The sequence below is a fragment of the Engystomops pustulosus genome, chromosome 3 (genome assembly GCF_040894005.1).
Source record: "Engystomops pustulosus chromosome 3, aEngPut4.maternal, whole genome shotgun sequence".
Lineage (NCBI taxonomy): Eukaryota > Metazoa > Chordata > Amphibia > Anura > Leptodactylidae > Engystomops > Engystomops pustulosus.
Window position 1 is genome coordinate 205,579,788 of NC_092413.1, and position 24,884 is coordinate 205,604,671.

General features: G+C 40.8%; 1 protein-coding gene across 4 annotated transcripts in view; it reads right to left on the reverse strand.

Annotated features, from left to right (window-relative positions):
- The window catches only part of KLHL29 (kelch like family member 29), a 613,218-nt gene that overhangs the window by 269,186 nt on the left and 319,148 nt on the right, over positions 1-24,884 (reverse strand). The gene's annotated exons all lie outside the window — the stretch shown is intronic.

The following is a 24,884-nucleotide window of genomic DNA, read 5'->3' on the forward strand; positions in this document are numbered from 1 at the left end:
GGGATGCACCTGAAACCTGGATGCGAACCTTAAGTTCGGGTCTGTTCATCTCTAGTCCTTGGGGATGATCTCTATTTTTCTTACAATGTATTATGGAAGCCGCTATCTGGTTCAGTGCATCATATAATAAAATAGAGCTCAAGACTCCGAGACACAAAAGTATTCCTTCCCGGAATTCATCCCGAAACGCGCTGTTCCACTCAGTTACACCCAACAGATAAAGAACAATGATACAGTCCTATAAAAACTGCCCTCCCCCCCTACTATTAGTCTGATCTGACATACATAAGATTCCCCTATTGTTCCCCACCATCTATAACCGGTAGTTAGTGCCAAGGCTGAGATAAAGTCCCGTCCGCCTCGCCTGCTATCCTGCCACGCGCCAGAAGAAATAGCCTGCTGCTTTAATAAACCGCGCTCGCGAGGAAAATGAAAAACTCTGCAGAAAACAAGATCAGGATTTAAGCAGAAAATTTCCCTCGACTCCTTCGCTGGAATAGTGGTCACAAGTGCAATTCGTCGAGGATAAGAAGTGACATTTCCTTATTTATAACAAGTGCAAATCTATCTTATTGACATAAATAATGGCAGAGTGGCGCGGCGCCAGGCGGAACGCGCAGCCATGATTTTGTATGTGAAGGACGATGATGCATTTGCGTCCCATTCTCTGTATGTTTCAATTGCAGGGAGGCGTATATCTATATATATATATATGCTCTGAAATGCAAAGCTGACCTTTTCTTTTATGTATATATTCTGTCCTGTGCTGTGGCCTGCGGGCTGCCTCATTTATAGGAACATGCTATCTCCCTGCCTGACAAATCCATATCAAGTATTCTGTAGGGGTTCTCTGCCACTGTTCTTCCATCTATTTCATAAAAATATCAGTCTATGATAGAAGATTAGGAAAGCTGAATGCTGTCAGGCCTACAAAGAGCGGGGTAGCCTCTAACTTGCTCCATCTCCAGTGGCTGGACCATTATACAAACTCTTATACATCTTGTGTCACCCGCTCATCCTCATAGACTGTAAGCTCTTGTGTCACCCCCTCATCCTCATAGACTGTAAGCTCTTGTGTCACCCCCTCATCCTCATAGACTGTAAGCTCTTGTGTCACCCCCTCATCCTCATAGACTGTAAGCTCTTGTGTCACCCCTCATCCTCATAGACTGTAAGTTCTTATGTCACCCCCTCATCCTCATAGACTGTAAGCTATTATGTCACCCCCTCATCATCATAGACTGTAAGCTCTTGTGTCACCCCCTCATCCTCATAGACAGTAAGCTCTTGTGTCACCTCCTCATCCTCATAGACTGTAAGCTCTTGTGTCACCCCCTCATGCTCATAGACTGTAAGCTCTTGTGTCACCTCCTCATCCTCATAGACTGTAAGCTCTTGTGTCACCCCTCATCCTCATAGACTGTAAGCTCTTGTGTCACCTCCTCATCCTCATAGGCTGTAAGCTCTTGTGTCACCCCCTCATCCTCATAGACTAAGCTCTTGTGTCACCCCCTCATCCTCATAGACTGTAAGCTCTTGTGTCACCCCCTCATGCTCATAGACTGTAAGCTCTTGTGTCACCTCCTCATCCTCATAGACTGTAAGCTCTTGTGTCACCCCTCATCCTCATAGACTGTAAGCTCTTGTGTCACCCCCTCATCCCCATAGACTGTAAGCTCTTGTGTCACCCCCTCATCCTCATAGACTGTAAGCTCTTGTGTCACCCCCTCATCCTCATAGACTGTAAGCTCTTGTGTCACCCCCTCATCCTCATAGACTGTAAGCTCTTGTGTCACCCCCTCATCCTCATAGACTGTAAGCTCTACGTGGATATAATTGTTATTTTTTGCTAATTTATTTCTTTTAATTTTTTTTTTAAATTTACAATTTTCCTATAATTAATTTGGAGTTATTTATTTGCTAATATATTTAATGTATTACTTTATTCTATATATTACATAAATTACTATATATTTCAAATATTACTTTCAAATAAACGATTACTATCCCACAGTATTTTTTATTTTATTTTACACAAGGGTTTTCTTTTACATCTATATTTTTATATACATTTTTAAAACCTTTCATCTCCCCCCCCCCCCCCCCGCTTTAGAATCATGATGCCGGCGTCTCTAGCCCCCGATCTTTCTTCTTTCTTTTGTTCCTGGGCTGAGACTATTCCGAGTGCTTTATAATCAAGATGTCATTATCCGAGCCCTATGCTGTCCATTGATTTTCTGCCAAGCTAAGGAAGTTATCCTTTTTTGTTGTGCGTGTGCCGGGGCGCTGGCAGTGTAGCGATATTCCCCGCCGCCATTTCTTTCTCTGCGCGCTCCGTCCAGGTCACCTGTCTGTCTGCACGTGTCTCCATCTACATTGTAAATGTGTTGCTTCTTCACAATAACGATGCGGCCTACCGGCAAATAAATGAGTAGACAGCTGGATGTAGACCGATCATTGTGTGCGCAAAACGTGATTTCATCCCACCGTGCCCTAATGATAATACAGTGGCGCCACGCTGCCGCCACAAATGAATAAAACCCGACTGTTACATTGTAACAAAATAAACATATAGGCTGCGTCTCCTTTACACAATGAAAAATTGCATTATCCGGACAGAATGTTTTTTGCGGATTGCGGCCCTTGAAGGATTACCGGAAGGTAAGCTTATTTTAGTACAATAATCCTATTCATGCGGCGATTATTATTTGCTCTCCCTCCGTCGTGCCGGTACAGTACTCCAAATTCTGAATGATAACACCCCTATTTAATACCGCGCCTATTCACCGAGGTACACTTTAGCTTATCACAGCGAATCGCTTGTTAAATGCACAGGAGCTGCGGGTGGATGGCGGTCACCGTAACAATGGCGCGTCCCAATAATGGAAGTGGGAAAAAAAATCTGAAAGCTTGCATATTAGATATGCAAATGGTAAAAAAAATGGAGAGAAGATCTGGATATTGTTTTCTCCTATGGAAATCCAGTCTTAACACAACATTTACATTTACATATGGAGACTAAACTGACATAATTGTCTCCACTTCTTCTATAATACAGAAGTATAATGCATTTGGGTGCTCTATAGAAATGAATAAAATTAGGCTCCATCAATGCTCTATGGGAAACTAACATTATCCTAAATATTTGGGATTGATGCTTCTTGTGTGTCCATCCCATGTTTCTATACATCTGCAGCTTCTAGGTTAGAAGAATGTGTGGAAACACTGCAATACTGAACAGATTTGACTTGGAGATACTGCTAAATTATCCTTTTGCTTTTAACCTTAAATGGGGTTGGCCACTAAGTTGCCCATGTGCATTTACTACCTAAATAATAATCCCTGAATGTTCATCAAGTGATTCAGCAGTCTGGTTACTTACTTTTGTGATGTGTGCAGACTCTCTGTGATTCTTTGTTTATATGTGTGAACACTGATGATTAGGAGGAGCTGCACCAGATAATTTTGACTCACCCTGCTCTTCCCCTCCCCTCTTCCTCTGTCTGTCTGTGTGGATAGACAGTGAGAGAAAGAGGCACAGTGGGAGATGCCATGAGGACAGACTGAAGCAATGAGAAACTGGAAGTTGTGTATATATACAGAGAGCAGCATGGTGAGAACAGGGAAAGACTGAAGCTCTCAAGTCTAATGGAACTCATTTATTGAAAAGTGTCCAACCCCTTTAAACACCCTTTAGTGTCTATTTAGTGATGGCTGATATGGCATATAAACAGACACTGAAGCTAGCACCAAAAGATCAAGCACAAATGTGCAAGGTCAGGGCAGACAGAATTTGTTCAATTTAATATATAGGTGATGGGTCAGGGCAGAAGTGTCAGGTTCACCGTCAAGTTGAGGTCAAATGAGAGGTAATCAGGATGTAATATTCAACTATCATAGGAACTATTAAGTAGTTAGTAGTAAACAGACATTAAAGCATGGCACAAAAGGGTCAAACAGAAACAAAGTCAGTGGACAGTCCAAGGTCAGAGCTTACTCAATCCAATATACAGGCAATGAGTCAGGACCGATGGGACAGGCAGGTTCAAATTCAAGCCAAAAGTCAAAACAGAGGTTATCAGGTAAAACAAAACCACATGTACACCATCATAGGGACTATTAAGTAGTCAACAAAGTAGACCACAAAATATCAGGCAGGGATGTGGTTAGTGGACCATTCAAGGTCAGAGTTTGTTTAATCTTATATATAGGGCATGTGTCAGGTTTAAAGTCAAGCCAAGGTTAAATCAGAGGTAATCAGGAAATAGACAATGTATACCATCACAATGGGAGAATGGGCTTGAGATAGTAGCTTAAAGGACATCTACCTCCAGGACGAAAGACTGCATGGAAATAAGCCTGAGGGGCTCCATGCTGCATTGATACCTATGCAGCCTAGAGCCCCTTAGGCTCATTTGTATACAGTCATCCTGATAATAGATGCTGGTCACAGAGGATTGCCTATGAGCAGAATGGAGGGTTTACAGGTGCTTAAAGGGCCAACACACCCAATAGGCTAGGTCCGAAGCACCCCATAGTGAATATGGGACAGTGACAAGCATGGAATCATGGCATTATAACACCTTATACATTTCTTCATTTCCCATTAAACTTTCAGCACAGGATGGATACTGCTGGCCTTTTCCTGAAAAAAAAAATTAAGAGACATAAAATGGCTCGATAAAAATTATTTTTTAGAATCTATAGACTTTCTCTTCCTTCAGAGTAAAAGACAATTTTGTAACCACTTTTCACTCTAGAGGAGGATCTTTTGGCTTTATCAAAAAATGTTGGACCAAGTTTTACCCCCAGGATAAGTGATAATAGTCCGGGCGGGGTCCGACATGGTGGACTTGTAGGGTCCCACATGGATGAGACTACAGTAGATAACAAAGTATATTCTCAGGACCCCTACATTGATAATCAGTGGTGGTCCCAGTAGTCAAGTTTTAACTTGGTTTAGCCCCTATAAATAAAATAGGACTATGTCTTCGATCCGGCTCCTATCCGTCCGGCTCTTAGTAAAATTCCTATTGTTTGTCCATCACCGCTCATAAATCTTATCAAGTATATCTAGAGAAGAAACACTCATTCCCGTCACCATGTCGAGCACTTTTGCAGTAAATAAAGTCGATTTCCTGCTGAGAATCCGCGAATCTGGTCTCCGGAGCCGCTACGAAGGGAAAGTAACCGATGCGTGTCACGGTGATAAGAACACTCAGATTGTTAGCAGGTGCAGCCCGTATTACGAATGCATTCATCTGCTACCAAAACTGGGTCATGCTGTCTATTAACGTCCTGCCAATAACCTTTGCTTTATATGTTCCTGCAGACGCCTCCGCCTTAGATGCCCTGGATTCATCCTGTGCAGAGATTACCTAATTCTATAGGAGAAAGTTCTCGGCTAAAAAGTTTGTTGCTATTTGAAAATGTCCTCAAATTACACCAAAAACTTTTTTTCCTTCTGTCTGGTAGAATAATTTTATCCAATACAGGTTTTTATAAGGGAAGATAAGAGTCGAGGAGATACAGGTTCTCATCGAGGAAATCCAAGTTAACGGGCCATTGAGGTCTCATGGACAAGCATTGCGGGTATGGATGGTGTATGAACAGAATCTGATCCAAGGGTAATGGGTGAGCAAGTCATGTTTGGACCGGGTTAAAAAAGATGTTTCTTGGACCACAATTGTTGATATCTAGCAAACACTCCATAGTGGGGATTTATCACAAGTTTCCGGTTTCTTCATCTATAGTTTGAGATTTTTTTTAAGTCAAGGCTTTTTTGTCTTAACTGAGACAAATATGTTTCAACTGACATGAAAAAATCTCAAAAACTACTAGAACAAGCCAGAAGGAGTGGTGATAAATAGCCCCATAACTTTAAATACAAGGGTTGGACTGTCCAATAACAGACTCAGTACATCCGGATAATCTTTTGAAACATCTACTCGTCCGAAGATATGACCTACCAATATAAGTCAATGATGGTTTTCCATGAAGATAGACATAGATGAGGTAGATAGAAGTGGTCGAGAGTCCTCGGTTGTTGATTCCTTTTATTTGCTAATTAAAGAGGATGATGACAATTGAAGCTTTCGAAACTATTAGGTCTCTTCATCAGACAACATCTGAATGGAACCCACAATTACAAACAAATGGACACAGTGACATTATGGTTGAGGAGGCAAGTGATAAAAAAAACAAATAAAGGTAAGGAGAGAAGAGTAAACACTAATAAACGCTGTAGCACTTGGGGAGTGATATGGTTTTATCGTTACCTGAGATCTGGTCCATGGCTGTGATGGTCCCATCACGTCTGAGGAACAGATTCGTAAAGAGTCGTAAAACGACATAAACCCAAGTGAATATTATCAATCTGTTATGTCAAAGTTTTTGAATATCCTTTGATGATCACTACCTAGTGTGTATAAAATGCTGTGAATTTTCTGTTTCATGCATAACATCATGTCTGAAGACGATAACTAGTATTCTCAAAAGCTCACCATCAAACATGCTCAGTTAGCCTTCCTTAAAAAGTTCCAGTGGGTTAAGGGACCAACTTATAGGGGATAACAAAGGAAGTGACATTCCATACTCGGAGGAAGTCATTTCCCATGGTTGGAGGAGGTCATTTATTAGCCAAGAAAGTTCTCGCGACCCCCTCCCCCAGAACTTCAACCAGTGGGAGGCAGCTGTAGACCATAAGTACTGGAGTTATGAGAGAACCATGAGCCAGAGAAGGGTACGTATACTTTTTTTCTACCCCTGGTCTGATCTCAACTGGAAAAAAAACCTTAAAAAATGGATCCAAAGGTCTAGGAGAAGTCAACCCAACTTGATTATAATTTTGGAACTCATCAGCCAAAACATGAATCAATTTGTAATTAGACGATTTACACAAAGCCCATTAGACATGTCATTAGTCTTGTGTAATTGGCAAATACCAATAAACTCCAAAACATCATGCGGGACCCACGCGTCCAGATGTTTTATACACAATTACATATGACACAAAATTGAGGTGACTGGTCTTTTTAAAGGAAGCACCAACATAAGAATAGTTCCAACCAACGTTCCAGCACGAGTCTTATTTAGGAAGCCAGATGGCCGCGCTATTGAATTCAAGAAAGGATAAGAGACGGCACCAGACGCGAGCACTTCACCAGCCACACAAATGAATCTTTCTCTGGAAAGGCTGGCGAATATAATGAAACACTGGCAAGCCGCTCGCAATGAGTCAGGAGGAAGAAGGAGAAAAAAACATAACAAAGGCGCAGAACTGTGTTCGGTAGGTCTCGGAAATTATACTCACCAATCTGCTAGTGTTATGATTTGAAGACCACTAACAAAATTAACAATATATTTCCAATGTAGGCCTGCCATCTGCTCGGCGCTTTTTACCATAGATTTTACTGCTGCGCTGTCTCTGGAGTAAATTGAATTTTGGGGAAGGAAAACAGAAATGTAAAAAAAATAAAAAAAATACATAACCCCGGAAACCTGTGATTATTGTTAAGTGCCAGTGTAAAGAATATATTTGTCGATGCTTGTCAGTCTATTTGCAACTAGCGGAAGGTACTAAATAAAAATCTCGGCATCGGCCAGCGGCTTCTGTTCTCTTACGTTTCTTATTATTGTGGAAAAAATACAATATTCTGTGTAGCTCGTAATGAAAAGTTAGGAGGAAATTTCTATATATTTCTTATGAGCAAAATGGGGTTTTGTAGAGTAATAATATATTGGGAAGTGGTCCTCATTTTGTGGTCTCCAGCTTCATACGATCCCCTTCGGATCACTGGTTGTCGGTGGCCTTGGTTATGATAACAGCAATGGTGAGGTGGAGGAAGCTCTATATGACTATATGGATCAGATTCATATACCATATATACTCAAGTATAAGCCGAGTCTTCCAGCACAAAATTTGTGCTGAAAAGCCCTAACTCAGCTTATATTCGAGCCTATAAAAATAAATTCCGATGGTCGTTCCGCTCCTCTTCAGGTCCCCTCGCAGTGGTTTACAAACAATGACGTCGGTAAGTGGCTGACGTCATGCTGTGTGTGATGACCCGAAGAGGATCCGAAGCAAGAAGAGGACCTACAGGAGGCGTAGAAAAGGTGAGTACAGTGTTGGCAGACTATATACTACAGGGGCTGGCAGGCTATATACTACAGGGGCAGACAGACTATGTACTACAAGGGGTTGGCAGGCTATATACTACAAGGGGCTGGCAGGCTATATACTACAAGGGGCTGCCAGGCTATATACTACAGGGGCTGGCAGACTGTATATTATAGGGGCTGGCAGGCTATATACTACAAGGGGCTGCCAGGCTATATACTACAGGGGCTGGCAGACTGTATATTATAGGGGCTGGCAGGCTGTATACTACAGGGGGCTGGCAAGCTATATACTGGGGGACTGTGACCAATGCATTTCCCACCCTTGGCTTATACTCAAGTCAATAGGTTTTCCCAGCTTTTTGTGTTAAAATTAGGTGTCTCGGCCTATACTTGAGTATATGCAGATATATATATATATATATATATATATATATATATATATATATATATATATATATATATTAAAATAATATATTTTAAGACCTGATAAGACCATCCTGCCAATGTATCAGCCAGAAATAGATAAAAAAATCTGCAAAAAAAAGTGCCAACACTTCTCAAAGCACTGTAAGGCCAGCCACAAGAAATAACCTTAAAACTAACAACAAGACTACGTTAGGCCAAACTGACTGATCTCACTAAGATGACCCAATCGTCAGTGTATTCCCTATTATAACATATAACTTGTAATCCATATATAGCTCTTCCAAATGGTAATTGCCATAATAACAACACCAAGTAACAAAATTTAAACTACAATGCTCTCAGGATGAATGATAGAATAAAGTCATAGTTTTGCAGATTCAATTGTTGAGTGTAAATCCTTGGGGGTTGGGTTGTCTCATAGATCCTTGGGGGCGGGGTCCCTTCCCACATTCTGTTGTAGGGTTCTCTCTCCCACTGTCTGTAACCACATTTAGGAGTTTTTGCATCTGTTTTTTTTTAAACAGCAAGCATCAAATACAAAACTGTGTAAGACTGAGATGGTTAGGGCCCACCAGTAAGATCTGTTCTTGGGTCCCACCACTGTCAATGTTATCTGACATGGATTCTCAGATTCCTGAAATATAGCAAACACAGGTTTTGTGGATTCACCCGTGGATGCGTCATAAACCTGGATACTAGTAAACTACCACTTTAAGAAGAGTTACTTGTTTTGTAAAGAAATTCCCCACAAGACCTCCCCCTGCTGCCCCCTATTCTTCTAGGCTTGCAAGAAGTAAATGACTCGGTTTTGTTCACAAGTAGAAAGTAGCGACTCAACATTTGCTGTGTTGTCTGTTTCTTTCTGATTAAGCAAATTGTTCAAGCACGACCATGCTGGCGGGTGAGCTCGTTCTCGTAACACAACCTTTCCCATTGTTTGGCAGGTATGCCGCTGCCATCAAAGGGAACAAACTTTTATAAAGTTACAAAAGTAACAAAAACCACTCATTTGTGCTTTTTCTGGTTTACTGTGAAATCTGTTGTTAAAGGTATAAACACTTCATAGCAGAGGTGACTGAGCGAGGAGATACTACACTGCCCGTACTGGCACTACAAGTGTCACTGAAGGCAAACCGGACATGACAATGAAAAAATAATGTATACTGCAAAATGTACTACTTTCATGTTTAAACATTTTGGGGGAGATTTATTAGAAGTCTTTTAGAGCAGAACTGTTCTAGTTGCCCATGGCAACCAATGAGAACTCAGGTTTCATTTTCCCACAGTTGTTTATAAAATTAAAGCTGAGCTCTGATTGGTCTCCATGGGCAACTAGAACAGTTTTACCTCAGAGACTTGATGATAAATCTCCCCCTATGTGCCCAACAATGTGGAAAAGGCCTTCAATTTGTTGTAATGGTAACAGCAAAATTTTTTTAAAAAAAGGTACTTACCAAGGATCTTACCAATCCCTCCCCGGATGTGACACTACCCTAGGGGCACACATGCTCAGTAGCTCAGTAGCTTTGGCAAATCTTAGTCTAAGGTATACAGCCTTAAGCTGCATTCAGACTGCCGTATGGGAGAAGTCTCTACAGCCTATATACGTCTGCCATAGACGGCAATGGGCGCACAGCGCCCCAAGGGAGCAGTACAGTACGGCACAAGTGTGGCCCCGTACAACTCTGTACCCCGTGAAAAGATAGGACATGTTCTATTTTTTCTCGGCATACGACGCTATGCACCATATATCTCTATGGAGATGGGCGGGGATGAGCAATGCAACTCTCCCCGGCGCTGCCGTGTGCCCGCTGTGCTACGGTACGGCAGGCAATGGCGGTCTGAATGTAGCCTTAAAGTGGTAGAGCGCCAACACTTCTAATCCTCTGTATACAAACAGATGCCGGTGGTGATGGCGGGCACCACGCTGGACCAGAACCTTGGAGTAAGGTAAGCTCATTTAGGTTAAACGCCTCCGTTAGGCCCAGTATTGTACCTCTAATGTCCTATTATTATGTAATGTGCTATAATCCGTTAGGGATTGATAAACAATCCTAAGGATAGCTCAGTGATTTCAGTTTGTTTGGAGGTGTAACACCCAACACCACCACCGATAATCTGTACTGTAACTGAGGATGGAACAGGAAGTGGACAGCTCCATTCTCAGACTAGTGGTGAGACCAGGTAACTGCAGATTCAAATAAATAAATGGGAGGTGATGTGCAGTAACCAGATCTGACCACTACACTGAGGTTGGCACGTCTGCTTCCTGTCCCATTCTCTGTGTATCAGCTGATCTGTGGGGGTGTTGGGTCTTATACCGTCACTAATCTAATATTGAGGACTTGTTCTATGTATATGTTTTTAATATTTTTATCCCGGAAGTTCAGGTCGATGCAATTTTAAGCTTTTTTTTTTTCCTCTTGTGTCCTTCTTTAACCCATTTATAATCCCGCTGCACCGTATTGTCTCTTTATTGCTTGTCTGAGTTTCTGTAGAGCAAGCCTCGGAAGAAAAAATGGTGTTTCTCCTGTTCTCTCCATTACAAAGCAATAAGTGGGTTTTCACTTCCCCCGGCTATACTTACAGGAGCTGTTTGTTCCCTCCAATCATCTAATCTCAGCCATTTCTCCAGCCTCTGTCTACACAATAACGTACATTACAAGGTTTGATAAGGGTCTCATTTTATCTCTCCTGAACCAATCTGAAGATACTAACTACTGGGTTCACATTTTTTACACTGGGGGCACACGGTTCCCCTGCTCTTAAAAAATCCCTTTTGTCAACAGCAAACTCATTCTGGTATCTGCTCAATCTGGTGGACGCTACCGGCTTCTAGTGCTACCGGGACATAATGAATCAAAGTACGTTCCAGAAGTCATTGCCTTGAGTAACGGGTAGGCCTTACAGTATCGGGACAAAAGGAATCCCTGCTTTAATCTTGGAGGCTCAATTGATTCTTTTGATGAAGGAAGGAAATGAAAAAAAGGGAACAATTTGTAGGCTGTTTCAATAATGCAGACCTCTTTAGCTGAGAACATTATTATACCCTTTCATTTTTTTATGTCTATTTTTTTCTTCTTCTTCTTCATGACGAGAACATATAAAAAACTGGAACACAATACCATGGAAACTTCATATCCTCAGTACACCATAATTTATCTGCATATTCACCTACCGGAAAGAAGTTATCGAGATCCTGTGAGGTTCTCACGTCCTGTTGTGTTAGGTCGCATTCACACTACTGTTCGAGGGACGTATATCCGGCCACAAATTTGCAGCCAGATATACGTGCCCGATTTTCTATGGAGAGAGGAAGAGTGAGTAGAGCTCCACCTCTCCGGCACGCCTGCTGGATGGCCGCCCATCCATGTGAATGCAGACTTACAAATCAATTATTGTTCTTATATGTATTATTTTTTTATCATTTACTATTTTTATCATAAACTACTTCATGAAATGAAGTTGTGCTTTACATTTTGGATCAAAAGTGATCAACATATATGTTATCTACAAAAATATCAGTTTATCTCACAAAAAACGACACCTTCCTCAACGCCATTGACAGGGAAGTGGTACAAGCATCCCACAATCGCTGTCCCTGCCTACTTGCCTACACTGGGCTGACCCATAGGTGACAACTGGATGACAGTCCAGGCTAAGGGCAACACCAAGATGCCATTGAGGTACAGAATCATGAGGCAATTAGAATAGTCAAAAACAAGACAGAAGGGACAGAAAAACAAAGACAATAGCACAATACAAGTGTAGGGGACTAGTATAACCAGCACTGAATGAAGTATGAATTGAGTGTTCATGGAACGCCTGGTCAACATTCCCAGCAGCTGATTGGTTATTTAGTCCAATAGCACCAGAGACACACCCCCAGCTCTGAGAACTAACAATACTGATACTCAACTCTCTGCAGATCATACACCCAAGTGTGGAACTAATCCAGGAGAAGTTTCAACCTGCAGGAGTGCTGAAGTATAAAAAAAAGTTACGGATGACAGATATTGGGATACATAGAATCGCTGTTAAATTTAAAAAAAATTTAAATATGAAGGTATTGAGGCATAATAATACTATAAAAATTGGGTATCTCTGCGATTGTACTGACCAAAAGTATAAAGGGGAACAACTTTAAACAAAAGTTTCAAAAAAGACGCAAACAACTCTAATCTATTTTCCACGGCAAGTAAGGGCAAAATTTTGACTGTTTTGCAACTTTAATATCTGCAATCGGGTGATAACTTTTTGAAGAATTGGGCACAACAAGATATGGAAAAGTGCACAGCCACCAAAAAAGTTGCAAATAAAGAAGACAAATCAAGCCAAATTAAAAAAAATACATGTGCTCCTTAGTATAATTACTTTTATAGTACTACCCGTATACAGGCAGTCCTAACTCGAGGACACCCGACTTTCAGACAGTCTCTGGTGAAATTTCCTGATACTATTACTTTAGTCCCAGGATGTCTGGTGTCTGTAATTAAGTTTTATTGAAAAACCTTGTTCCTATGACAGCACAACACTTTGAAAATCGAAAAAAGTTTTCGTCTGGAGTTACAATTATAAAATATACCAGTTCCGACTTAAATTCTAAATTCAACTTAAGAACAAATCTAAAGCACCTAACTTTCAACTTTACCATGATAGATTTTAATATATACCGTATTCTTCTTCATTTCTATGGATTATACATCCAAGTACTGGAATACTGAAGCAATACTTACCTAAAAGCTTCACTGCTCCTTCATTTGGCAAACTATTTAGGGTCCCAGGTAGATATAGAGTAAAAAGATAACAATTTTCTAACATCAGTATACAGTAGGGCTTTTAAGCTCCCTCTAGTGGTGGTTTCAGGAAAGCGGAATCATTGACAGAATGTGGAACTGTGGCTTCATGGGTGTTTCAAGGGGCTCATGTAGGGTTCTGTGTCTTGGATCTACTTCCAAGACCTAGATAATCAGTGGGAGGTCCATGTGTTGGACCCCATCGATATGATTCTGATGAAGACCTTTTCTGAGGATAAGTCATCATTCTAAATCTATGCAGAGGATTTATTGTCTGAAAACAGAGAAATATGAACAAATTAATCATATAAATAAATATTTTTTGCCTATTTCGAATTTTTTTATAAATTGTATCCTTTACATCAAACCTCTTTTTCGGTACCTGGAGCGCAGTCATTAGTTCTGGTAACATCAGAAAATATTCCAACTAACCCTTGTATGTTATTTCTTAACAAAAATTTCCCTGTGTCGGTCCTATAATAGGATACAATGGTTATTGAATATCTTTTATGCCCCCAAAGCAGGAATAAAGGACGAGTCCCTTGTCGGTATTCATAGGATACAATAAAACTGCGTTCGGCTAATGTTATTCACATCAGTAAATTGACGAGATCTTTCCTCAAAGACGTGTAATTATTTCATATTCTCCCCATCGCTATGAAAGGCGAGAAAATTAAAAAGATCTAACGAGGAAATCGGGAACGCCACTTATCTCTCACAACACGGATGGATGTTTTCAAAAGGACGAAAAATGGCTGCATTATATTATTGATACAATATGATTACGTCTGATACATTCAATGGCGGATCTCATCATCTACTGACTGCAATAGTAATAGATTCTGCTGTCACATGAGCTAATCACATAGATATGGGAAGGGGGGTAATCAATCGAGGAAATAGACCCCCATCATGATGCTGGTTCATGAGAAAATCATTTCTACCATCTTTGTAAGTCAAAAAGATACAGGTAAACTTCCACAATTCCAAATCTTGTATAAATTGTACAAATCATGTAAGAAAATTCTTGCAAAGTTGACTTTTTTGAGGTGGGAGCCATGTACAGCTTAACAAAGATGTACCTACTATACTGCGCCCAGATATACAGTATACAAGTAGTACTACTGTGCTCTGCCAATATAGGATAGGAGTAATAGTACCTTGCTGTGCCCCTATTTAAAGAATAGGAGTGGTTATACCATGCCCATATAAATAGGACAGGAGTAGTAGTACTGTGCACTGCCAATACAGGTTAGGAGTAGTAGTAACATCTTGTACCCCTATTTACTGGATAAAAGTGGTAGTACTGTGCCCATACATATAGGAAAATAGTAGCTGTACTGTGCTGTTCCCCTATTTACAAGATAGTAAACCCATATATACAGGATAGGAGTGGTAGTTCTATGCCAATATATACAGAATAGGAGTAGTAGTACTGTGATGTCCCCGTAATTAAAGGATAGAAGTAGTAATACAGTGCTGTGCCCATATATACAGGATAGGAGTAGTAGTATTGTGCTGTGCCCATATATACAGGATAGGAGTAGTAGTACTGTGCTGTGCCCATATATACAGGATAGGAGTAGTAGTACTGTGCTGTGCTCATATATACAGGATAGGAAAAGTAGTACTGTTCTGTACCCATATATACAGGATAGGAGTAGTAGTACTGTGCTGTGCCCATATATACAGGATAGGAGTAGTAGTACTGTGCTGTGCTCATATATACAGGATAGGAATAGTAGTACTGTGCTGTGCTCATATATACAGGATAGGAATAGTAGTAATGTGCTGTGCCCATATATACAGGATAGGAGTAGTAGTACTGTGCTGTGCCCATATATACAGGATAGGAGTAGTAGTACTGTGCTGTGCCCATATATACAGGATAGGAGTAGTAGTACTGTGCTGTGCTCATATATACAGGATAGGAATAGTAGTAATGTGCTGTGCCCATATATACAGGATAGGAATAGTGGTACCAATCACTATATCAATATAAGATAGGAGTTGCAGTACTTATATTATATATAGGATAAAAGTGGTAGTGCAGTGATGTGCCCATATATACAGGATAGGAGTAGTTGTACTTTGTAGTGGCCATATATACAGGATAGGAGTAGTTGTATTTTGTAGTGCCCATATATACAGGATAGGAGTAGTAGTACTTTGTAGTGCCCATACAGTATATATAGGATAGGAGTAGTAGTACTGTGCTGTGCCCATATATACAGCATAGAAGTAGTAGTACTTTGTAGTGCCCATATAAACAGGATAGGAGTAGTAGTACTTTGAAGTGCCCATATAAACAGGTTAGGAGTAGTAGTACTTTGTGGTGGCCATATATACAGGATAGGAATGGTAGTACTGTATAGTGAATACATTGTATAAGCAGGATGGGGGTAGAGGGACATAGGACATAGCACACTTTTCTTATGGTTAACAAAACTTTAATTTTAACCCATGTGTACAAGGGATTCACAGCTCAGTATCAAGATATTTAATCGTCTTAGTAAGAGGCAGATGATCAAAAATTTCACCTTTGTACCGAAGTTCACATTTGGCGCAGATCATTGTGTACCGCTCGCAGGTGTTACGAGCCATTCAACATCATATCTAATTCACAGAAGGGACTGTCACTCAGGGAATCCGCCATCAGCCAGGCATTTCCTAAAGTGACACTCTGTACATGGGAACACAAGATGCTAATCTTCCGAATGAATGCTCCCATCTTGTCATACATAAATAATACATCTGCATGCCGTCCCCACTGAGATGCGCACAGTTCAGTTTGGTCAGGGAGAGATATGGGACGCGGCGGTCGGTGGCGGCGAGGTGTTTAACTGTTGCTACGATACGCTTAGCTGTGTTTCAATTTTATTTTGTCTCACCCGCCTGCTTGTCTTCCTCCGGAGTGCACGGGATACGGGAAAGCCAGGCTTGTTTTCATTCAGGAGATTGATCAGGAGTAAACAATAGCTGCTATTATTATGTTCATGCTTTTAGCAGTGCACCCTTTCTTAAGGGGGACCTGTCGGAAGAATTTAGGGCCCCCAACTCTCCGTTTCCATCAAATAGTACTGGATCGGCGCTATTTGTAGTAGTCCGACTCGTTTTGGGTAATGTCAGAAGAATTTAGGACCCAGACTCTACGTTTCAATCAAACAGTACTAAATCGGCACTATTTGCAGTAGTCCGACTCGTTTTGGGTAATGTCAGAAGAATTTAGGACACCAACTCTCCGTTTCCATCAACTAGTACTGGATCAGCACTGTTCATAGTAGTCCGACTCGTTTTGGGTACCGTGTGGCTACTTTTTCCACTGTAGAAAGTCCCTCCTTCTACGTCTGATGACACATTAGTGATGGTCGATATGACATGTAACACAATAGGAACGCATCAAAACACTTGGTACCTAGCTCGAAGTAAAAATATTCTTGAATCCAATTTTCCATGGACAATACCATAAAAAATATCCATAACAATTAAAACGTAGGAAGAACAAGAAAATGCTGGTGTTGATTACAATGAATACAATACCTACGCGTTTCGGTGTGGAGCCTCATTCATGGTTCTACGATTACCTGTTATTGACTATCACATAGATGGGCCATTTAACCGAAGACCGAAAAACCCCTTTAATGGAAAAAAAACCTTTTGCCAGGAGCACTTCTATTGTTAAATATTGAGGAATTTTATTGGACAACTTTTGGGATGGATTTGCATATTTTGGAGACTATACTTTACAGATATGACCTTAGACTGAAGGAGAATGATTCCTAATCACTTTGGATCAGTTAGAACCTCTTTGTTCTTTTATCCGCCGTATAAAAGTATCTGAAAGTCCCTGTTACTAGGTACTTTTTTTGATCTCTAAAACAACACAAAAAATCAACTCATTACAATTAATGGTGCTTTAGAAGTTACCACCGAAAAAATAAAAAAATATTCTTGTATCCAGTGTCCCAGGACAATGTCATGAAATATATTGATTTAAATGAAGGAACAACAGGGAAACGTTCCTGTTGGTTACAAAGAAAAAAAACTACGTGTTTCGGTGCGTCTTCGGCGAATGAACAAGGTTGAATTCCCAAACACGTAGCTCTTCTTTTCTTAGTACCCAACACCAACGTTGCTCCGTTCTTCCTTGATTTCAATTGTAATGGAATAAAGCAACATCTTTTATGATATTTTCTCTTGAACGTTGGATTCAAGAATATTTTTGGATTCGTTGGTCGATGGCTTCTGTATGACATTTTCCCTGTTGGTCCATGTTAGTAGCTTGAAGTAGGTACTAAAAAAGTACCCAGTACCAGTTACATTCAGATACTATTTTGCAGCAGAAAATCGGTTCAAAGAGGTTAGAACGGATTAGAATGGATCCAAAGTGATTCAGTACCATTCAATGGAAAAGCCAACTAGTGTTTAGTGTCTCAAATATACCAATTTGGTTACGTATAAGATAGGTTCTGTAGGTTTGTTCTTAAGTTGAATTTGTATGTAAGTCGGATCTGTATAGTTTATAATTGTAACCCCAGCCAGAATTTTTTTTTTGGTCTGTGACAAATGGATTTTAAAAATGTTGGGTTGTCATAAATAAAGCTTCATTACAGGCACCTTTTATATGTCCTACAGCTGTTTATTCTAGCCTGGGGATAAAGTAGAGTAAATTACTAACATCCAGAGGTCAGTTTGTAACTAGGGTTGTCTGTAAGTCGGGTGTTCTTAAGTAGGGGACCACCTGTATCCCAATATTTACCTATATGTGGTGCACACATTTCTATAATTAAAGGGGATTTCTTTTCTTGAACTATAATGGTCCATCCATCAAATAGGTAAGTAATAGGTGATCTAGGCAGTGCAACACCCGATATTAAGGGTGCAATACACTATCCAAGAAGACAGCTCCATCCGTAGTGTAGTAACACTCTAGCCTGGATGACCACCACACTATAACCGTATATATCTGCTTCCGGTTACATCTGTAGGGTCAATCCGTGGATTCACATCCTCATGGTCACCTATTAATGACCAATCCTATTGTCTCGGAAAAAGCCTTAATGTTAGACAATACCCTCCCACTTGACTACTTTTACACCCAATGTCCATGGCGAGTTGTACCTGGGATTCTTGATTAATATTTGGCTGAACCGGTAACTGCTTATGTTATAAATGGGTCAAAAGTTTAAGGGTCAATGATGCAAAGTTCTTTATGAATACGATAGAATTACATTCTCTACTTTCCCTGCTTCCCCAAGAGACAAATGCGCAGAGTATTTATAGCTTCCACAAGCAGCAAATATATCTGAGAACTTATGTGTAAAGTCCAACTGAGATGTTGGTAAAGTCCCTTCCGTGCTTAGCCCAAATCCTTCAGATGTCATGTGATCTCCATGTAATATAATGCGCTATACATCTGAACATGAATAACCCAGCTTACCTCCACACTAAATCCTCATGGATTTATTGGAAAAATCCCATGGATATATACAGTACAGTATTTCCTGGTTTATATGTCATATATGTCTGGCGTAATGCAAACAACATCTCATCAACCTACATGTGGGATGCCGGGAACACACATGAGAACAACATGAAAAAATTTGGAGGTTTTCTTTAAAAATTTGTTTCTTTTGTAAAATATCAATTCAATATTTAAATTGTAATGTGTAAAAGGAAGAGACGTCTTTACCGATACACATGCACACTCGGCTCGGCTTTGTGGGAACGTGTCCTGAATCGGAAGGGGGCATTAAGCTGCTGATACTGCACATGCCACATAAGGCAGGACCACATTCAACTTCCTGATTCTTCTCATCCTTGATATCTGTTGTCTCAAGAGAATCAGAAGCCCTATATACACGTTGGGCGTTTATCTCTACGCTGTGAGAAGATGCATGGAAGGTCTGCACACAGTGCAAAAGTAAGTAGCAGGAATGCTGAATTCAACTTCCTGATTCTTCTCTTCCTTGATATCTGTTGTCTCAAGAGAATCAGAACCCCTATATACACGTTGGGCGTTTATCTCTACGCTGTGAGAAGATGCATGGAAGGTCTGCACACAGTGCAAAAGTAAGTAGCAGGAATGCTGAATCACTTGATGAACATTTAGGGATTATCTACAAGGCAGTAAAGGCACATGGGCAACTTAGGTAAAAGAGTGGCCAACCCCATAAAGAACTTATAGTGGTTCTGATAGCATCAGAACTGGACCACAAAGCGTTCGGAAATAGTGACCTAGTCTGATGGATGACGTATTTGCGCTTTAGCTACCTAAGAGTCACCATGATGACTAAAGGACCTGCAGTGGGTCCTTAAACGTCAGAACTGGACCAAAGATGGTAACTCAGTCCGATGAATCATGTTTCTATGAGAAGAAACTTCTCCGTGAACATTCTCCTGTATGTTTCCACATACACACCGCTCACTTCTTCAATCATCTGACAACCGTTGACGGCCGAGCGCGTCTGCGTTCTTCTAAGATGACAGGATGGTGTTAAGGAAAAAATACATACATGAGGACACAAAAATAATAACAGAAGAAAAAAACTACAAAAACAAAACCCAAAAACTAAAGCGGTACAAGCGGCCTGTCAGAAGCTAAGTGACTGCTTCATTTCTGTTCTATGTCATTTGCTGTAATCCCCTTTTCTCTCCTCGCAGCTATTCTGTACACAAAAGCCAGTCCGTAAGGCATCAACATTTCGCTGTCAGCTCTTAACAATGCAGGTTTTTTTTTACACACATTCTAATAAGAATCCTCCTCCTTCCTCTCCCTGATATGCTTTTATAAAGAAGCTTATGTTCACAAGCCGTCTATAATTCTCTGTTCTGAATTCCCCTCCATCTGGAGGCTCCTGCCACTGCTGAGAAGCTGTCATTTCAGCCTACTTTATCCGTAACCTTTCGTGAACCGTCACCGCAGTTGCATGTCAAACTTCTTCCTCGTTTTCTCGTGTTCCTTAATTCCTATCCTGCTCATCTTTCAGGGGGCTTCGCCGCCTTTCTCCATTCTTCTGCTCTTCCTGCTTAATTATCTTACTTACCCTTTGGTTATGTAGAAGGAAAGCAGAGGAAGACGCGTTAACTCTATATAATTCTTCTTCAGACTTAAAGGGGCGTTACATTGTTACCTGTACTTAAAGGGGCTTTACCATCTCAGTGGGGCACATTTACCTACTAGTTTCTGGCACGTTCCCCGATCCGGAACGTCTGACTGGAGTGCATTGTGCCGCGATTCACTAAGACTGTGCGCCCGATATCCTGCATGTGTGGCTTCCCCGCTCAAGTCCGACAGAGTTCACCTTCTTCTCCCTGGTGCATGTAAGTGCATTGCCTTGCGACACAATTTAAGTTTAGTTAAATCCCGCGCTCAGTCCGAATCAGTTGAATCGTCGACGGCACGGCGCCCAATTTCTGTCGCCTGAAAGCCAGCTCAGCTACAATCCGATCCCCTGCGCCAAAATCCCCTTCTAAATACCGGTCCCAGAAAGTGCGGTCCGCGGACCCTTAGTAAATAAGCCCCAGTATATCATAAATACGTGGTAGATGAAGGTCACACCTCTCAGAATTGTAGGTTCCTGATTCCCATCCCTTGGCAGGACATACGCACGCCGCTCTCCATTCAAGTCTTTCGTATCCAAAAATAGCAAATCAAACGTTGTTCAGCCAATGTATAGGAGTCATATAGATGCAGATCCCAGTGATAGGACATGTATAGATCAGTCAGTTACCAGTAAATTAACCAGTAATATATTATTTAAGGTCTGGGTGTGGTAGAAGTAAACTTTTAGGAGTGGGGGGTGCAGTGAATGTGTGTGCGCTAATTAAAGAATTATTATTATTATTTTGGCAGAAGTAGTTGTCACTGTAGCTTAGGGACAGGGAGATGATGTGCAGTACCCTGGTGTAACCACTAGATGTACAGTATACAGTAGTGGCACTGTCCGTGTCCTGCTTCATTCCCTGTTTATCATCTGGTCTGTGTTGCTGCTCATTCTTGTCTACCTTGCGAGTTACATATTTAAAGGGGTCGTCTACTTTCAGCAAATAATTGATATTATTTGTGTAATGAAAAGTTCCACAATTTTCTGAAATACTTTCTGTATCAATTCCCTTACTGTTTTCTAGATCTCTGCTTGTTGTCATTCTATAGGAAGCTTCATTGTTTACTTGTGGATAAATCCTGATCCCTGTCCATGTGACGTACCACGGGTTTTACCCCGCTTATTATATCCCTGGTCACACAGGTGCACGGCACGTTATATCACAAAGAGTAATCAGAGCTGTGTGACATCACATGGCCATGGATATAAGGCGCCGTGCACCTGTGTGACATCACATGACCAGGGACATAACGAGCCGCGCAACTGTGTAAAATCACATGAGTAGGGATATAATGAGCCGTGCACCTGTGTGACATCACATGACTAGAGATATAATGAGCTGTGCACCTGTGTGACATCACATGAGCAGGGATTTAAGGAGCTGTGCACGTGTGTGACATCACATGGCTATGTATATAAGGAGCCGTGCACCTGTGCGACATCACATGACCAGTGATATAATGAGCCGTGCACCTGTGTGACATCACATGACCAGTGATATAATGAGCCGTGCACATATGTGACATCACATGACTAGGGATATAACAAGCAGTGCACCTGTGTGACATCACATGACCATTGAGCAGTTTCTATCCACAGGAACTAAACAATGAAGCTTCTTGTAGAGTGACAGCAGAGTAAGCAGAGATCTAGAAAAGCGTTAACAATTTAGACAGAAAGTATACACAAACCATTTCAATTATTTACTAAAATTGGACAAAACGTTTACATTCTAAAACCCGTCATCTTCAAAGCAATTTTCAAGATTATTAAGCAAAATTGCAAAGTAAAAACAGAGCAACTTTGTTTAATTATTAAAATTAAAATGTCCCTCTGTTTTGGCTCTATGACTCTTATGTACGTACTATGCATCTCCATAGTAACAGACAGCATCCGAATACTGTGTAGTCTGACCCTGTAGGCCCACTTCCTTACAATGGTTCCATACTTTGTGTTATGATACTGTACTTTTGTTAGGTAAGACAGATGTAAGGGTCACACAGATGGGAGAATGACCCCAAGGTCAGATTACAAAGAGTTGGTTTGTTGTCTGTTACCATGGAGACCAATATGAAATGCTTCATTTATCATTTTATATACATTTAGAAAACTTTGAAGATTTGCATTGCCTTTAGAAGAAGGATATTAAACATATTTTTACATAAAATTCAGTTTATGGGGCTGGTGGCCACAGAGTAAGCAACTGCAGGATCAGACTACAAAGCTTTCGCGTTGTCTGTTACCATGAAAACTGATTGGGGACAATTTTTTTTTTATAGATACATTTTACATACATTTTCTTTTAGGAGTCCTTAAGTCCTTAAAGGAAATCTACCATCAAATCCATCCTGATAAACCAGGGACATTACTCATAGATCCAGGCACCGTGATTGTAGTAATCTTCTTATATTTGTTATCCATGGCCTCCTACCTTCTAAAATCAACTTTTACAATTATGTTAATAAGCAAGAAAGGCATTACCAGAGCCACTCTCTGCTGCAGCTTCACCGGCTGTTACATTGTCTCCCATTTTCTTCCTCTCCCTCTGCCTTCTGCCTGCGCAGTGTAACAGCCTGTGAAGTTACAGCATGGAGGGGCTCTGGTAACACGCCCTTAGCGCTTCTGTCTCATTACCATAATTTTAAAGGTTGATTTTAGAAGGAAGAAGGCCATGGATAACACATATACGAAGATTACGACAGTCCTGGTGCCTGGATCTATGAGTAATGTCCCTGGTTTATCATGATGGATTATTATGGTAGATTATCATTAAGCAGGGGGATATTTAACAAGGCTTTTAAGGTCACAGACCCGGGTACTGCCTCTACCAGCATTAAATCCCAATTCTACATTCAGCTTAAGATGAATGTGACACCAGATTGTAGGGAGTTAATGTGAGCAGCGATGATCTGACGGCCGGGTGTCTTATTGGTCTTGTAATGGAGAGAGGAAAGCAAGCAGCAGATTTGTAATGGAAATTGGCAGTCAGAGCCCTGCACAGAAACTGGGGGAGAAGTGTGATGATTTCTGTGTCTTTTATAGAATAATATACAGATTCTAAAAGAACATGAATGTTATGAAATGCAGACACAAGACACACAAATGGAAAGGAGCAATCGGTCTCTTTTCTTCCATCTGACAATTAATATAAGTGATCAGTATCAGGGCCACTACCTGGAGGCTATGGCTTCTCTTTGGAAGAAACAGCACCACTCTCATCCTGAGGCTGTGTCTGGTATTACAGATCCATTGCTGTTCACATGAAGGATGCAAACCAGTAGTGGATTATAATATAGGCGGGCGGTATGGGCGGTGGCCCAGGGCCCAAGCATTCTAGGGGGCCCATTGCCACCAAAACCACCCACCAAATTATATAGTAATAAGGACCCATGAAATCCTTGTACATCTGTTCCTGCTCTCAATACACATGTACACCAGAGACATTTCAGGACCTTTGAAGGTCCTCCAACGCTCCTGAAACCGCATACTCAAAGCAAGCAGAAGGGGCGCATCCTCCATTCCTAGAAGTTGATTCTAGTACCGTACATAGGAAGTGATTCCAGACTTGTAGGGGCTATAATATTCATACAGCCCAGGGACCATGGTGGTCCTAATCCACCCCTGATGCAAACTCACTACCCAATGAATGCAAACCTCAGATAGGGGGACCCTCACACATTGCATGTTGGAGATTTTTGGTTCCAAAGTTGGGAAATGTTGAAAAATTGTTCCATACATTGATACTATGGATGTAAAATTGGACAAATGCCTCTTTATCCACTTATCTGGCTCTTTTCCTCTCCCTCCTAAATTAAAATTACTCTCAGGTAAATCACAGAACAGAACAAGATTACATAGAAGTCTATGGAGGAGTCGGCAGGAGCCTAGTGAGAGAGGGCGCAAACAGAAACTGTATAATTATAGTTATAGTTATATAATATATAATTATTATAGTTATAGAATATCTCCTATAATTAGCATATCTTTATATAATCCTGCAGTAGATGTCATAGGGCACATTCTCCTCCCTTTCCTTTGTGCAGTGTATGGGAGACATCATTGCACTTAGTCTCCAACCACCAGCACAGATACAACAACAGAAAGTCAGCAGTGGGAAAAACATCTAAAAATACAGAATAAAAGTAAAGATAAAATAGAAATGCAATTTTATAGTATACATGGCTGTGATGCCTTGTTGCTTTTTAAGACCACTGCTTGCTGGCAGTGGATGGAGGCATTCTTATTTAGGATTACTAAATCCTTTCTAATATACAGACTTATCTATTTATCATAGTCAGTAATAAGGGGCAGAATACATATCCATAACTCTAATGTTTGCTGTTAAAATAGCACCCTCTAGTGGCCGGGTAATACTGTTACATGTAGGATACGTGTGAATTTCTCCTTTTCGGATACATTTTTTTTCTACATGATA